The 17,017-nt window shown below is 41.2% G+C and overlaps 1 protein-coding gene across 6 annotated transcripts in view; it reads right to left on the bottom strand.

The window, feature by feature from the left end:
* Positions 1–17,017, bottom strand: part of LOC126299604 (protein seele) — an 86,415-nt gene that overhangs the window by 39,871 nt on the left and 29,527 nt on the right. The window lies entirely within an intron of this gene.

Raw genomic sequence — 17,017 nt, 5'->3', positions numbered from 1 at the left:
GATGTGAGCAGGCAGCTACTGACTTCTTCACGCAGCAGGATACAGTGTTTTACCAAATGGTTATCTTCAACCTGGTGCGTCAGTGGAATGATTTCCTCAATGCTTGTGGTGATTTTGCCTGACTGGCAAACAAATTCTGGGCTATATGGCCTTTAAAAAGAAACTTTTTGATTGTACATTATACAAATAATGTATTTTCTGAAATTATTATACAATTCTACACAGCTATTAAGGCATCAGATATGAGGGTGTATTGATAAGTCCACGAATCTTTAAACAAAATAACATTGTTTTCCCAAAAATGGTTACATGATTCTGCTTGTTGTCAGATGTTATTTGCTGCACCCACCTTGCTGACATCTTTCTCATACGAAACCAGTAGTGCAGAATATTATTTACCTGTTCACTTGAGATAGATGTTTAAGATTTAACCCATGTTGTAGATTTTTACTTCTTAGTCTTACGTGACAATATCTTGAACATTGTTCACTATTTCTTCTGTTACGACCTCAACTGATCATCCTGTGAACTTGGCATCTCTCATGTTAGTACAGCCACATCAAAATTACATGAACTATTGTGAATCATACCATGTGACGATGCTGAGTCTCCAGAATACTTTCTCAGCTTTTCTTCCGCTTCCATCACCTTATGAGGCGAAAACAGTGTTTTATCAGAACAAAAAGCAATACATAGCTACTACTTTTAGACACTCTCAATAATGCTCTAAGAAATAGATGACAGCAAATTTCTGTGACCACTGCCAGCATGACAGCCCTTTGTAAGCTGTGGTCTTCTGTAGAAGATTATTCTTTCCTGTTTAGTACCAAACTCTTCCAGTTCTGAATTATTCTCCGACACCTTCGTCTTATCTTAGCTTTGGTCTTTCTACTCTCCTGGTTTCTTCAGGCACTGGGTTGAGTATTGTCATAATCATTTTGTCACTAGCTCTCAGTAGACATCCTGCCCATTCCAGCCCTTGTAATCTTAATGTAGATGACAATGTCTGGTTTCCAGAATGAGATTTTCATTCTGCAGTGGAGTGTGCCCCGAGTTCGAGTCTCGGTCCGGCACACAGTTTTAATCTGTCAGGAAGTTTCAATGTCTGGTTTGTTAAATAGATTATATAACACATAGTTCCTCTAATCACCATATTCTTCGACTGGCCCGAGAACCCAAGATCTTTCTTTCACATAGACCCAGTTGCTTCTCATCAAATTTCATTAATGCACATTTTTTCCATCACTGTACGTTAACTCAATCTACTCTTCCATCAGCAGCCTCTGTAAAGGTGTGGGTCAATCCATACCAAGTGGTCCAAGGAAAAAATAATTGGCTGCTTGACCAACTCAGAAAAATTTTATATTTGCTGGGTGAATTCTCAAATGTTTAGTAGTCACATAAATATCATCATCATCATCATCATCATCATCATCATCATCATCATCATCATTATTATTATTATTATTTAAGACTGATTATGCCTTTCAGCATTCAGGATGGAGCATAGCCGCCTTATAAAATTCCTCTATGATCCCCTATTCAGTGCTAACATTGGTGCCTCTTCTGATGTTATACCTATTACTTCAAAATCATTCTTAACCGAATCCAGGTACCTTCTCCTTGGTCTGCCCCCAACTACTCCTACCCTCTACTGCTGAACCCATGAGTCTCTTGGGTAACCTTGCTTCTCCCATGCGTGTAACATGACCCCACCATCTGAACCTGTTCATCCTGACTGCTACACCTATAGAGTTCATTCCCAGTTTTTCTTTGATTTCCTCATTGTGGACACCCTTCTGCCATTGATCCCATCTACTAGTACCTGCAATCATCCTAGCTACTTTCATATCCGTAACCTCAACCTTGTTGATAAGGTAACCTGAATCCACCCAGCTTTCGCTCACATACAACAAAGTTGGTCGAAAGATTGAACGGTGCACAGATAACTTAGTCTTGGTACTGACTTCCTTCTTGCAGAAGAGAGTAGATCGTAGCTGAGCGCTCACTGCATTAGCTTTGCTACACCTCGCTTCCAGTTCTTTCACTATGTTGCCATCCTGTGACAATATGCATCCTAAGTACTTGAAACTGTCCACCTGTTCTAACTTTGTTCCTCCTATTTGGCACTCAATCCGTTTATATTTCTTTCCCACTGACATTACTTTCGTTTTGGAGATGCTAATCTTCATACCATAGTCCTTACATTTCTGATCTAGCTCTGAAATATTACTTTGGAAACTTTCAATCGAATCTGCCATCACAACTAAGTCATCCGCATATGCAAGACTGCTTATTTTGTGTTCACATATCTTGATCTCACCCAGCCAGTCTGTTGTTTTCAACATATGATCCATAAATAACATGAACAACAGTGGAGACAGGTTGCAGCCTTGTCTTACCCCTGAAACTGCTCTGAACCATGAACTCAATTTACCGTCAACTCTAACTGCTGCCTGACTATCCATGTAAAGACCTTTAATTGCTTGCAAAAGTTTGCCTCCTATTCCATAATCTCATAGAACAGACAATAACTTCCTCCTAGGAACCCGGTCATATGCCTTTTCTAGATCTATAAAGCATAGATACAGTTCCCTGTTCCACTCATAACACTTCTCCATTATTTGCCGTAAACTAAAGATTTGGTCCTGACAACCTCTAAGAGGCCTAAACCCACACTGATTTTCATCCAATTGGTCCTCAACTAATACTCTCACTTTCCTTTCAACAATACCTGAGAAGATTTTACCCACAATGCTGATTAAAGAGATACCTCTGTAGTTGTTACAATCTTTTCTGTTTCCATGTTTAAAGATTGGTGCAATTAGTGCTTTTGTCCAGTCTGATGGAACCTGTCCCGACTCCCAGGCCATTTCAATTATCCTGTGTAGCAATTTAAGACCTGACGTTCCACTGTATTTGATGAGTTCCGACTTAATTTCATCCACCCCAGCTGCTTTATTGCACTGCAATCTATTGACCATTTTCTCCACTTCCTCAAATGTGATCCTATTTCCATCATCATTCCTATCCCATTCTACCTCAAAATATGAAACATTGCTGATCGTATTTTCACCTACATTGAGCAACTCTTCAAAATATTCCCTCCATCTGCCCAAGGCATCCACAGGATTCACCAGCAGTTTTCCTGACCTGTCCAAAATACTTGTCATTTCCTTCTCGCCTCCCTTTTGAAGACTGCTAATTACACTCCATAATGGTTTTCCAGCAGCTTGACCCATAGTCTCCAATCTCTTTTCCAAAGTCTTCCCAAGATTTCTTCTTGGATGCTGTAATTATCTGTTTGGCTTTGTTTCTTTCTTCAACATAACTTTCTCTGTCTACTTGAGTTCTAGTATGTAGCCATTTTTTATACAACTTCTTTTTCCTTTTACAGGCTGCCTTGACTGTGTCATTCCACCAAGCTGTTTGCTTCATCCTACTTTTACACACTACTGTTCCAAGACATTCTTTAGTCACTTCTAGTACTGTGTCCCTGTACCTTGTCCATTCCTTTTCCAATGACTTTAATTGACTACATTCAACTAACTGGTACCTTTCTGAGATTTCTGTTATGTACTTGTGCCTGATTTCCGTATCCTGAAGTTTCTCCACTCTTATCCTCGTACATATGGACCTGACCTCCTGCACTTTCGGCCTCACAATCCCAATTTCACTGCAGATTAAATAATGATCAGTGTCATCAAAGAATCCCCTGAATACACATGTATCCCTCACAGCCTTCCTGAATTCCTGATCTGTTATTATAGAGTCAATGACAGATCTGGTTCCCCTGCCTTCCCAGGTATACCGGTGAATGTTCTTATGTTTAAAAAAGGAGTCTGTGATTACTAAGCCCATACTGGCACAGAAATCCAAGAGTTGTTTCCCGTTCCTGTTGGCCTCCATATCCTCTTCAAATTTACCCATAACCTTTTCGTACCCTTCTGTTCGATTTCCAATCCTGGCATTAAATCACCCATGAGCAGAACACTGTCCTTGTCCTTTACTCTAACAACTACATTACTGAGTGCCTCATAAAAACTGTCCATCTTATCTTGATCTGTCCCTTCACAATGCGAATATACTGACACAATCCTAATTTTCTTGCCAGACACTGTCAAATCTATCCCCACCAGTCGTTCGTTTACATACCTGAAATATTTTTTGAAAAAATTTATTGTTTATTATTTTGAAATGGCTACCGTAATTTTTCCAGGCCGCATGCACTTTCTGTATTTGCAAGCATCTACATTTTTTACAATTATTCAGTAGCGGATTGTCCTAAGCCTTTTATATAAAATGCATTAAGTTCAACACACACTGGGCTACAAATTAACATCATTATCACTTAGCTGAATGTGTTCTTTAATAGATTTTTAATAGTTCAAAGTTATCAGCCACAAATTAAGAAAACTCAAATTTTGAACAGTAGTTTTCCAAAGAAAGATTAATTTCTCAGCTTTAATATTTTCTCTGCTATTACATTGTATAGTATAGTTACTTTTTATAGAGTATCAATGGTGAGCAGATTACACTTAAAAAATACACTATTTAAAAAAAAAATGGATTTCTTTTAATTTTTCCAATTTGTGGTCTGCAATATCTTTGTTGGTGGACCAGATAAAAATCTGAAAATTTCACAGTTAATAGACCTTTATGACATCAAACTTCACTATAAATTTAAACTTTGAGATTCAATTGGAAGTTATGGAAAAAAAATTACAAACACGAGTCAAAAATATGTTTTCTAACATCTGCGATATCTAGGCTTATGGAATAAAATATATCAGTTACTGTATATAATTTAATCATATCTATGATTACTTACTTTTTTATTGAAAATAAGCCTACTAATTACATTATATTGTTCTATTGTTATATGTTTTTAGTACATCACTCATTGAACATTTGAGAAATTTGTCCACTCAGTTTGGGTGTTAGATTATAAGTTCGCCCAGTCACAGTTGTTAATTCCATGGGAGACAGCATACTTATTACACTTTTATGTGGCATCCAAACTTGATCCTTCTCAATTATTTTTAAAGATGCCCTTGGTCCTGGAGGCTGATAAAATACAACATGTACATCTTGGTTTTGACAGTCAATATTATCAACTTCGCCAATCCACCACTGTTCATCGTAAACACAAGCCACTATGTCTTTATTTTGAAGAACCAGTTGTACAAGTTTTCGACACTGATGCAGTTCACTACCAGGCGAAGTTGAAGTGATCTTACACTTCAATAAGTTGTGTGAATGGGGTACAAAACAATGAAAAGATCGAGTGCCTTTAATCTTCTGACAAGTGTTGTACCTTTCCTTTAAGATACCTCATAGACGTCTTGTATTTCCTCACATTGTACAAAAACATAGGTAATTTCTCCGATATGTTTTTTACAGAATTCTAACATTTCTTGAGGTGTTATGATATGATTGTCATCGGTCCGCTGCAGACTTGCTTTTGTGAGAGCTTGCAGTGTTGTACCCCCGACACCATCACAAGCATTCTTTCCATGGCATGAAGTGAAGAAGTGCCAGTCTACATCAAACCCAAAATCTTTTTATGAAAGTAGATGTTAATAATTTTTTTGTTTTGTTTTTATATTGACTTGCTGCACCGTCCGAAACGTAAATCAGTTTTTTTATGGAAGTGTGGTGCTGTTAAATGTAGTTTGTTAATTTTAGTTGAAAAATGTGCACTACTGAAGTGTTGTGTTTAAGGTAGTCACTTATGACAAAAAAGCTTTGGCTCATTAGTTTATCTTATTCTTTATAATAGAATACAAATGGATAAACTGTGGTCTGTTTGTTTACCCAGTGGTTCCCTTGTACTTCATCTTGAACAACAAAGGAATTATTTTCCAAAAAGCTGGTGGAGGCTCTGTAATGGTGTGTGTATTTTATACTGTCAGGCATCAAATCATCATCTTTGGATTCTTCAAACATGTCAAGTAAGTCAAGAGCACAAATAAGACAATAGTTGAAGAATTTCCCTCTGATTCTTATTCTGTACAATTTGCTCAGTTACATGTGGAAGGCCACATGAAATAAATAAATAAATAAATAAATAAATAAATAAATAAAATAAAAAAATATAATATTATGAGCTTTCTACAATTAGATACAGAATAGATATGACACATCAATGCCAAAAAGAAACCAGCAATTTGAGCATGATCTCTTGTCAAAGTCACAGCCTTATCAACCTGCCCTTGTATCCTGATAAGTGGTGAGAAGATAAAAATAGACAAATAGAACGAACTCTGAAGAAGATTGCATTATTTAAAAGTTTTATGAGAGTGCAAACTTCTATCCACATTCATATGAATTTATCTTAAGGAGCTCTCATATTTAAATGAATGTCATACTGAAATGCTGTAGTGCAGTTTTCTGGCAAGGACACAATTGCTATCTGACACCAATAAAGAACCTCAACATACCAACCATACACATCTCTCTAATTCAATAGAGGACTCTGAGTTTAGTTTCTCACCCTGTAATAATCATGTAATTGTTTATTTAACCAAAAATTATGTACATAACAAAATGTTAAGCAAACAGTTGCATAAAACAAATTTAAATTCTTTACTGCTTTGGGCACTTAATGCCCTTCTTCAGAAGGTTATATCTATCACACTATTTGTGAGTGTCAAGAATAAGTGGCATATAACAAAATGTCATGGTCTTGTAGTCCACATGATCATGACATTTTGCTGCATGGCTCTTATTGCTGACACACACAAATAATGCCATAGGTATAACCTTTTGAAGAAGGCCATTAAGAGGCCGAAACCAATAAAGAAATTAAATTTCTTTTATGCAGTTGGTTGTTTATTATTTCATTATATATGACTACAGTTGCTGAAGATGGGTAAAATACTAAAATTAAGTATTTATTAATGATCACAAAGAAAAATGTTTACTTAACAACATTGTACAAGGCCACTACTTCAGAACGTTTTACATCTCATCACACAGTTTTGAATAGTACTTGAAAGAATTTATGGAAATAATTTCAATGGCAATGTATCTGAGTAATTACTATAAATTTTTAATGTTTAATGCTATCTGCTTCTTCATGGTTGTCTTCCTAACAATGACAAAGAATATAATGAAACAGTCACGGTCTAACTATTTTTAGATCCATTAATATTCAATGAATTTGATACCAAATGCAACAGTGTGTTATAACTATTATGGTCAAATGTCCTGTTGAAATAGATTTAGATAAAATATAAAGTCATCATCAACCAGATGATTGGTTTGAACACTACTGTGCTATACTAAGCACAGTCCTATTGGAGGAAGCAGGATGACGTGGCTTGCAGAAAATGGGTGTAGGAATAGTGTTCCTTCAACATCTGAACTAATCCTGCCGTAAGGGACCTACATTTTAATGCAGACTTTAAACAAATTATTGCTAGAGGTGAATGAAGTGATAAAAAAATTCTTGGCACTGACTGAGATTGAACCCTGGAACTTTGAATCTGTAGTGTGGCACTTAGCCACCGAGCCACAAGAGGCATAGATAAATAAAATAAAAGTAGTGTTAAGATAATCATGAATGATGACTTCATCAAAATGTTTGGACAAAGTTTACAAGACTAACTGTGAGAAGACATCAATTAAGTAGTCATTGAAGATGATAAATTTAATTCCTCATTGATACAACATACTAGTACATACTAGTTTCCTGTTAACACTGGCGAGAATAAACTAATACAAAAGTGGTTAGTAATTTGAGTCAATGTTTTGTATCCCAGGATGAGAGAATTCAATTTTCATGACTAACTACAATTGAGAACTAAAACTTCATTACAAGCAGTGCTGTTACTGTTCATTTCATCTAAAGTACACTGAAGAGCCAAAGAAACTGGTACACATGCTTAATATTGTGTAGAGCCCCCATGAGCATGCAGAAGCGCCACAACATGATGTAGCATGGACTCGATTAAAGTCTGAAGCGGTGCTGGAGGGAATTGACACCACGAATCCTGCAGGGCTGTCCATAAATCCGTAAGAGTACGAGGGAGTGGAGATCTGTTCTGAACAGTATGTTGCAAGGCATCCCAGATATAATCAATAATGTTCACATCTGGGGAGGTTGGTGGCCAGCAGAAGTGTTTAAACTCAGAAGAGTGTTCCTGGAACCACTCTGTAACAATTCTGGACTTATAGGGTATTGCGCTGTCCTGCTGGAATTGCTCAAATCCATCGGAATGCACAATGGACATGAATGAATGCAGGTGGTCAGACAAGATGCTAATGTACATGTCACCTGTCAGATGTATCAGTGGTCCCGTATCACTCTAACTACACACACCCCACACTGTTACAGAGCCTCCACCAGCTTGAACAGTCCCCTGCTGACATGCAGAGTCCATGGATTCATGAGGTTGTCTCCATACCCATACACATCCATATGCTTGATAGAATTTGAATGACACTCGTTTGACCATGTAACACATTTTGTCATCAACAGTCCAGTGTTTGTATTGATGGGCCCAGGCAAGGTGTAAGGCTTTGTGTCATGAAGGGTACATAAGTGAGCCTTCAGCTCTGAAAGCCCGTATCGATGACGTTTCATTGAAGAGTTTGCATCATGACACTTGCTGATGGCCCAGCATTGAAATATGGAGAAATTTGTGGAAGGGTTGCACTACTGTCACAGTCATAACTGGTCCCGTTGTTGCAGGATCATTTTCCAGTCCTGGCAATGTTGGAGATTTGATGTTTTACTGGATTCCTGATATTCACAGTACACTTGTGAAATGGTCATATGGGGAAATCCCCACTTCACAGCTACCTCAGAGATGCTGTGTCCATTCACTCATGAGCCGACTGAAATAGCACCAGTATATCAACTCAAATTAGTGATCTCAGGTTTGGATGTGGGTATAAAAAAAAGGAAGTATTATGGTTCCCTGGTGCTTCTAGAAAAGTATTAAAATTCTATACTGATTTTATAGACTACATCTTAGGCTATCTTTGCAATTTGATTATAGCCCATGGTTTATTTCAGTTGGTTGATTGGTTGGTTTGGAGTGAAAGGACTAAACTGCTAGGTTATCAGTCCCTTAAAGTTGTGAACCAGCAGTGGTCATCAAAGGGAGGATGGGAAAGGCACATCCTGGAAAGCCTAAATGTAACCAACACAATATATATATATATATATATATCACAGAGATAAAAGCCCAGAAAAAGACAGCACAGGCAAATGGTTAGAAGATCATTCATGACAAGACATTAAAACTGAGAAATAAAAAAGAATGAAGGAAATAAAAAGGTCTAAAGGGTAGAGTCCAGACCACAGAGCAAGGGCCGCCAAGAGACTCCAGGACAGGGGGAGGGGGGGGTGCTCGATGGCAGGGGCAGCGGTGGGAGAGGATCAGAAGACGGGTGCCCCACCAACCCCTCAGGCAGTCAATGAGGCCAAAAAGCCCTACATTACAGGGATGATGATGATGATGAAGATGATGATGTTTGGTTTGTTGGGCACTCAATGCACAGTCATCAGTGCCCGTATGAAGTCCCAATTCTTACACAGTCCATTTTTTTCACAATTCAATCTAGATGCTGTCACAAATGAAGAAGAAGAAGAAGAAGAAGAAGAAGAAGATGATATAAGGACAACACAAACACCCAGTCCCCAGGCAGAGAAAATCCCCAACCCAGCCAGACCTTACAGGGATGTATATAAATCCCCTTTGCGGGCAAAACATAACATAAGGTCTGCCGCTGTGGCTTTGTCTGCTAGTACCAGACATACTGTGTCAGGAAGATTAAGATGCCATCTCACAGCAGAAAAATTAGAGCAGTTGACAAGTAAACAGGCTACCATCAGGCGGGCTCCACATCGGCAGTGAGGAGGATCCTCACATTGGAGAAAGTGGCCATAGGTCAGCCAAGTGTGGCCAATACAGAATTGATAAAGGACAGTGGATTCCTTGGGAGAAGCATGCAAGCAAGACTGCCACATAGTCATGGTATCCTTAATCATTCTTGGTTTGTTTGGGGAGACAATTCTGGGCTCCAGACTTTTAGCAATAGATGATGTATAAACGATTGAAGGTCTGATTCCGGGACCCCATTTCCAAAGTCGGTATCCTGGTGATCACCTTGGCCAACCAGTCAGCTCATTCATTTCCCAAAATCCCAATATGACCGGGAGTCTAAACAAAATCAACTGGTCATCCAGGATGATGGACGTCAGAGACAAGATCCTGGATACCCGTAACCAGTGGGTGAGGAGGGTAGCACTGGTCTATAGCCTGAAGGCTGTTAAGGCAGTCGCTACAGATTAGAATACTGTTGCCAGTGCAAGAATGAACATTGATAAGGGCTAGTTTAATGCCATCAATTCAGCAGTGAAGATACTGCAGCAGTTTGGCAGAGAGTGGAGCTAACTGCACTGTGCATGTGTGTATGGAAAGCCTGTTCGTTCATCGACTGTTTGGCAATAGGCCAAAACCACTTCAAAACCTGAATATAGCTCAAGGACAGCAAAGAATTAGTGGTGAAAAATCGTGGAGTCAATGGAATCTTTTGGACCAGAGGGAACTTTGAGACAAATCTGAGATTGGGACACAAGCCTTGGGAGCAGACGTGGTTTCTTCCTGACCAGACATGACAGTGGAAGAAGTTGTAGTTCCAAACAGAGACACTGGAGGCGTGCAGTAATTGCAAACCCAGTTCTGAGTTGTTGTTGCTGTAGGAGGTGGAGCTCCCTTCCAGGGAAAGGAACACGGTAGTTGGGATGTTCGGGTAGCTACAAATGTGTATAGTGTAATTCAGCAGCTGTTGTTGGCATCTGATTGGTAATGGAAGGACCCCAGCCTCAACTAGTAGGCTATTCACTGGGCTAGTTCAGAAGGTTCCTATCCCAAGTTGGACACCACAATGATGAATCGGGTCCAGTATCCGCAATGCTGAGGGTGATGCTGAATCATATGCAAGACTCCCATAAGAAAGAAGGGACGAAACCCAGCTTTCTAAATCAACATCCCAGCTAGTGTTACTGGGCAGCTAAGTGTGTTGAGATGTTGCCAGCATTGCACATAAGTTGGCAAAGGTGGGGAAGCCATGTCAGCCAGAAATCTAAGACCAGTCCCAAAAAGTGGTACATCTGAACTACAAGAATAATATTTATCATCTAGGTAAAGCTCTGGATGTGGGTGTCCAGTACAACAGTGAAAAATTGCACGACATAAGTCTTGGCAGCTAAAAACCGAAAGCCATGGGTGAGAGCCCATGACTGTGCCTTTCGTACGGTGCTCTGTAAATGACATTCAACAACACCCATATTAGAGGAGCAATAATAAAAGCAAAAAACCTCAGCATATAAGGAGGCAATACTGAAGGACCCACAGCCATCGCTAGACCATGGACGCCCACCAGAAATAGAGGGGCACTCAGTACAGAGCCCTGCGGGACCGCATTCCCTTGGATATGGGGAATACTGAGTGAAGCATCCACTTGAACCCAGAACCTACTGTGCAACAAGAAGGCCCTGAGATTCGAGGAGCCAATGCAGCCACTTGCTCATCCTCTGTTCAATCAATTTAGAGAGGATGTTGGTAAGGCTGATTGGGCAATAACTGTCCACCTCTAGGGGGTTCTTAGACGGTTTCAGTACCAGAACTATCATGCTTTCTTGCCACTGAGATGGGAACACATCCTTGTTGCCGATCTGATTTCAGCATTTGGCTGTAGATGCAATGTGGCAGGGGCCGTATCAGGGCAATGGGCTAGGGCACTGGAGAGTTCCCATTCATTGGATGGAGCATTATATTGCTCCAGGTGGTGGGTAATAAAAGATAAGTGCATTTGCTACACCTGCTGCTTTACGAGATGAAAGATGGGGTGGTAGTTCTCAGACGCAGATGCGCAAGTATAATGCTCCGCAAAATATTCGGTGACAGCATCTGGGCCAGTATAAACAGCACCAACTAAAGAAATACTTGGTACTCCTGCAGGGGTTGTAAGCTGTACATGTGTTTGACCTTTGCCCATACCTGTGATGGAGAGCAGCTGCGCTGATACTGCCTTACGATGGGGAGCTAAGGATGACAGCAAAGGTGAACCCATTCCAGTTAGCATTATGGAGAATCCATTTGGGTGGGCGTCCAGTGGAGCAATGCTGAGGGAGGGACAGGAAAATCAGAAAGTGGTTGATACAACACAAGTCATCATGGACTCTCCAGTGGATAGATGATAGAAGACCAGGGCTGCAAATGGAAAGATCTATGGTTGAATAAGTTCTCTCTTGCACATTGTAGTGTGTGGGTGCACCAGAGTTCAAGAGGCAAAGGTCAAGCTGTGCCAGTAAAGTTATGACGTCTTTACCACGGCCAGTGATCACTGTCCCACACCATAAATGATTATGGGAGTTGAAGTTGCCAAAGGCTAAGAAATGTGGGGGGAGTTGAGAGAGTAATACAGACAGTACATCCTGGGACACATCACTGGGAGAGAGACAGAAACATTACAGATGGTAAAATCCTGATGTACCCTTACCTGAACAGCCACAGCATCCGAAGGTGTATCAAGAGGCATAAGGTCACTATATATATATATATAGTTCAGAACATATGCACAAACTCCACCCAATACCCTATCATAGTCGGTGCAATCCTTAAAATAACCTCACTAGCCACAAAGTGCAGGAGTCATCAAAGTCACTGGAAACCAGGTTTCCTGGATGGCAATAGAGAATGCAGGGAAAGTGCTTAAAAGCTGCTGTAGCTCAACCAGGTAGTGGAAAGATCTGGTACAATTCCACTGGAAGATCACACTGCCTGAATACTGTGGAGGCATGAAGTGGCTGGATGGGTTTGGGTAGAGGAGGGAGGCAGGTTATGACCCAGTGTCATGTGCTGCCACCAGTTGAGACATCAGGGGATCTACTGGCATACGTAGGTAGGTTGGTCAGTTGATTTTGGGGAGGGGATCGAACAGCGAGGTCATCGGTCTCATTGGGTTAGGGAAGGGTAGGGAAGGAAGTCAGCTGTGACCTTTCAACGGAACCATCCTGGCATTTGCCTGAAGTGATTTAGGGAAATGATGGAACACCTAAATCACGATGGCCAGATCGAGTTTGAACCGTCATCCTCCCAATTGCGAGTCCAGTGTGTTAATCACTGTGCCATCTCGCTCGGTCACTGACAGAGGTTCTGTGGCACATTGCCTGCGCAAATCTGGTGCCTCAGGAGCCACTGGGATCTCCACCTTGGACACAGAAGGAAAGAGTATGTGCGGAGTCCAGTGGCGTGGTGGCCACCGGAGTGTTCTCCTCCTTAGATGATGATGGCACGAAAGGTTTCCTTGAATTTGTTTCAGGGACGGAGGGAGAACGAGAAGTCCAACATCTGCAGCCTGTGGTTCCTTCAGCCACCAGCTGGTCTCTGCGGACCAGTAGAAACTGTGGAAGGGGCAGTCCCAAGGGACCTCTTCCTAGCTAGAGAAATCAGAGAAGGATGAGGGGTCTCCAGCTGGGGGATGGGGACTGGTGTCCCCAGCAGGTGAAGAGCTAATGCTCCAGATGAGGGTGTGGTTGAATGACCAGAAGAGCCCCAACTGCCTGGGAGGTGGGCATTAGTGGGCGATTCTGAAAGCCCATTGTATGATGCGCAACAGAAGAAAGCACTGTCGGCAGAGAAGGTGACAACACTGTAGCTTTAATGTAAAATTCTGTCTTTTGTATGGGATACTTTTTTTCTGGCTTCATGATATGTGAGCTTGTCTAGGGTCTTATACTCCCAGATTTTCTTTCCATCCTTAAAAATGGAGCAATCTGGTGAGCTGGAAGTGTGGAGCTTGCTGCAGTTTACACAGATGGGGGAAGGGGCACAAGGAATGTTCATGTGCAACAGACGTCCACAGTCCCTGCGGACAGGGGTAGGAATGAAACAGGAAGACATATATCTGAACTTAATACGCCTGAAGCACCTCATAGGAGGGGGAACTTAATATTTCATGTCACACCAGTAGACCATCACCTTGATCTTCTCAGGCAATGTATCACCCTCGAAAGCCAAGATGACGGCCCCAGTAGCAACTCTTGTTTTTCCTTGGTCCCCTATGGACACAACAGATGAAATTCACGCCCCATCACTCCAAGTTGGCCCGCAGCTCATCGTCAGATTGCAGAAGAAGATCACGGTGAAAGATGACACCTCGGACCATATTGAGGTTCTTGTGAGGAGTGACAGGCACAGGAATGTCTCCCAGCTTTTCACAAGGGAGCAGCACCTGTGACTGTGCAGGAGATTACATTTTAATTAGGAGGGGACCACTCTTCACCTTAGAGTTCAGCAAAAACGAATCGCTTTGTGGCCAAAAAGGTGTCCCCGTCTGTCCTGGTACAGACAAGGTATTGGGGGGAGTATTTTTCTTCTTTAGTCCTACATTCCTCCCATGGCATGGGCAAGGAAGGGAACATGTTGGGATTTTATTTCGTTGCATCATATGAGCCCTTTCCATTTGGAGAGACTGCTGGGGCTGTGTGACCACCAGCAGGAGAAAGTTTAAATCACTTCATGTGCGAACTACCCGCCATGGTGGCATCCACTTCGAATGGGTGTTCCCCCATGGGCCCAATCCAGCCTCAGCAATGGCTACCTGGCCAGTAATCTGTTGCTGGGAGTCACCATGCCCCAGTCAAGATGGGTACATACTCCATGCCATACATGGGGAGTGTGCAGCACAGGCACCAACAGTGTAATCTGTGCAGGGTCATGAGGCTACTACCACTGTGCAGGTACTTGAAAACCCAACCCCAACCCCTCCCCCCCCCCCCCCCCCCCCCCATAATGGGATGGCTACTGGGCTGGATTTTGGATGTACTACAACAGCAGGAAGAAAGGGTGCCAGGGTCAACTTTCACTACACAACACGCACTTCTGTAAAGTTTGGAAAAGATGGCAGGTCAAACCCAACAATGGGGACCAGATAATCATTAATGGAAGGTGAAGATAGTGCTGGGAGTGAAACTGGAAATCATGACCAAAATCGTGAACCAAGATGAAGCAGAGTCTGCACCAAAAGGACCATCCGATGGATAAGTCAGAGGAGGTAAGAGATAGTTGAATGGTAGGCTTGCAACACAGAAAGAGGAAGTAGTGCTGCAAAGGTTGCAGTCCTGTGGTAGCCAAGCACATATTCACCAAAGAGTGGGGGTGGTGTATTTCCTGGAAGAATGTAAAATGCTGCAATACAGCCCATTTATAAAAGGGGAAAATAAGCAAATAACATCTAACTATGGACCCATCTCAGTCCTCCTCTTTATGTGTTAAAAAAACTGAGACAGTATATTACAACAGAATTCTAAACCTCTTTTCTGACGATATCTTGTTGATGAATTCTTAGTTTGCTTCTTCAATAAAGATCTCACAAATGTAACTCTAATGGACTAAAACAATAAAAATTGGCCTGATGTCATTTTCTATGCCCCTGCTGAAACCTTGGATCATGTGAATCATAACATTTTATTTCTACAAATAAAATATTATGTTTCTATTGGGACCTTACTTGTACAGCTGGAGTACTACATGTATGCCATTTGTTAGTGTTTGGGAACAAGAAGAAACTGCAACAAGACAAGACAAGCATGGCAATACCATGGGTGTGGCAGTAATTCATAACATAATTCACATAGTTTTGAGACAGCGACTATGGATGAATGGGCTGCCATATTACGAGAGTCGTCCACAAAGTAAGTTTCATTTCTGTTTCTATCTACAGCAGCACTACGATCGCAAATCTGAGCATGCGCGGCAGTTACTCTGACTCAAGGAGAAGACATGTACACCGTTTTCAGGTCACTGCTGCTAATGTGTGCTTTATAATGTCAGCCGTAACTGAAAATGCCACCGCATGTGGAATCAACTCTGTGATTCATTTTCTAAATTCAAAGAAAGTTAAACCAAAGGAAATTCATTGGCAAATCTGTGTGGTTTACGGAGTGATTCAATGGTTAGAAGATGGGTCAGACTGTTCAATGAAGGACGTGATCAAGTGCACAATGAAGAAACAAGTGGATGCCTGTCTGTGATTACTGATGAACTGGTTCACACAATTTAAGAGAAGATTAAGCACAACATAAGTTTACACTTAGTGCCCTTGCTATGGAAGTTCCACAAACCTCACAATCACTAATTCATGAAATTGTTCCTGAAAAACTGAAATTTTGAAAACTTTGCTCACGTTGGGTACCCAAAATTCTTACTGGAGAGAAAAAAAAGACAGATGGGCAGTGCACTTCAGTTTTTGACACACTACAATGAAGAAGGTGACAGTTTTCTTTCTCAGACAGTCACGGGAAATGAAACTTGGGTATTGTACAACACCCCTGAAACACAACGGCAATCAATGGAATGGAGGCACACTTCATCCCCAACGAAAGTTAAGCCTAAACAAATCTAGACACCTTGGAAAGTCATGTGCAACATTTTTTGGGACGGAAAAGGCATTTTGCTGATTGATTTCTTACCATGAGGCCAAACAATCAGTGCACATGGTTACTACGAGACCATTAAGAAATTGTTCCACTCAGCGGCATTTTCAATTACAGCTGACATTATAACAAAGCACTACAAAGCACATGTTGGCAGCAGCCTATACGTCTTCTCCTTGAGTCGGTGTAACTGCAGCACATGCTCAGAACTGCGATCATAGCACTGCCGCGGACAGTAATAAAAATGGAACTTAATTTGTGGACGACCCTCGTAAAATAGCACTTTCTTCTTCATTAAATGTGGTCTTGTATCTTTTGGTTATTTTTCCTTTTGCTTCATATTTGAAAAAATCATCACAATAATTTTTTCTGGACAATGGGACTGTCCTCACCTTGGCAGATTCACAAGGTGCAACCTATTGTTTTGATTGTTGCTTGGTATCCTGGGAACAATAATGTATGCAGATATCATCACCAGTGCCAACAAGTTGCAAAAAGTCCTTCAGATCATACTTAAATTGTACCAAACATGTGTTGTTTAGCATCAGCATTTGCCGCACG

This window comes from Schistocerca gregaria, chromosome X (assembly GCF_023897955.1).
Source record: "Schistocerca gregaria isolate iqSchGreg1 chromosome X, iqSchGreg1.2, whole genome shotgun sequence".
In the NCBI taxonomy this organism is placed as follows: Eukaryota; Metazoa; Arthropoda; class Insecta; order Orthoptera; family Acrididae; genus Schistocerca; species Schistocerca gregaria.
The sequence above is the reverse complement of the archived record's forward strand: the minus strand, read 5'-3'. Positions and strand labels throughout refer to the sequence as shown.